The sequence below is a fragment of the Orycteropus afer genome, unplaced genomic scaffold (genome assembly GCF_000298275.1).
Source record: "Orycteropus afer afer isolate SDZICR_OR568_19922 unplaced genomic scaffold, OryAfe1.0 scaffold00071, whole genome shotgun sequence".
Taxonomy (NCBI): Eukaryota; Metazoa; Chordata; class Mammalia; order Tubulidentata; family Orycteropodidae; genus Orycteropus; species Orycteropus afer.
Window position 1 is genome coordinate 7,550,734 of NW_006921658.1, and position 1,340 is coordinate 7,552,073.

Here is a 1,340-nt window from a genome sequence, read left to right on the forward strand (position 1 = left end):
GTACAAGATCAGCATACAAAAATCAGTTGGATTCTTCTACACCACCAAGGAGATTGCTGGAAAAGAAATATGGAAATCAATACCATTTACAATAGCTACCAAAAACATAAAATACTTGGGAATAAATCTCACTAGGGATACAAAGACCTGTATAAAGGAAAGTACGAAAGACTACTTCAAGAAACTGTAAGAGAGCTACACAAATGGAAGAACATACCATGCTCATGGATAGAAAGATTGAACATTGTGAAAATGTAGTACTATACAAAGCAATCTATAGATTGAATGCAAATCCAATCCAGATCCCATCAACATTCTTTAAAGATATGGAAAAAACAATCACTAATTTTACATGAAAAAGAAAGAGACCTCAGATAAGCATCCCAACACCTCAACAACAAAAGGACAAACAATGCAATTAAAAAATCGGCAGAAGACATGAGTAGACACTTCACTAAAGAGTATATTCAGGCTGCCAGCAAACACATGAAGAAATGTACACGACTTCCAGTGCCATGCTGGTCAATCCTGGAGGGGTAGGAAGGTGGCAGTTGGTTGGAGCCATGTGACCTCAAACTCCTCAGCTGCCAACCATGGGCAAGCTCTCCGCTCGTGGGTGGCCTGGCACCACACTCGGAGTGTAGCCGTGTCTACGTGTTATGATGTGCCATCTGGTACCAACATGGCTACTGGGATCCCCAGTAGTAAAGTGAAGTACTCAAGGCTTTCTAGCACAGATGATGGCTACATTGACCTTCAGTATAAGAAAAGCCATTCTAAGATCCCTTACAAGGCCATTGCACTTGCCACCATGCTGTTTATGATCAGCACTGTTCTCATTATCATAGGCTCCCTCTTGCTGGCAGGCTACATCAGCAAAGCAGGGGCAGACCGGGCCATTCCAGTCCTGATCATTGGCATCCTGGTGTTTCTGCCAGGATTCTACCATCTGCGCATGGCCTACTATGCATCCAAAGCTAGCGGGAAATCTCCTATGATGACATTCCAGACTTTGATGACTAGCACCCACCTCATGCCAAAGAAGAATCATAGATGGGACCGAGCCCACTTTTAACAAATTGGATAGAAACTATTCTAAGGAAAGGACTAAGGAATTTTGTAGTTTGCAAATGTTTAACCAATCTATGGCTAGATATTACGGGTTTATCCCAAAGATGTTAACTGAGCTTATAAGTAACTAATTTGTTGTTGTTGTTATGTGCCATCAAGTCGGACCTGACTCACAGTGACCCCTCCTTAGGTTTCTGAGGCGGTATCACTATGGAAGTAGATTGCCCAACCTTGCTTCCGAGGAGTGGCTGGTGGGTTTGAACCACCAG

At 42.9% G+C, this 1,340-nt stretch overlaps 1 pseudogene; it reads left to right on the forward strand.

Moving 5' to 3' along the window:
- LOC103196941 overlaps window positions 1-1,023 on the forward strand; it is a 10,056-nt pseudogene extending 9,033 nt beyond the window's left edge.
- Window positions 1,024-1,340: the final 317 nt, after the last annotated feature.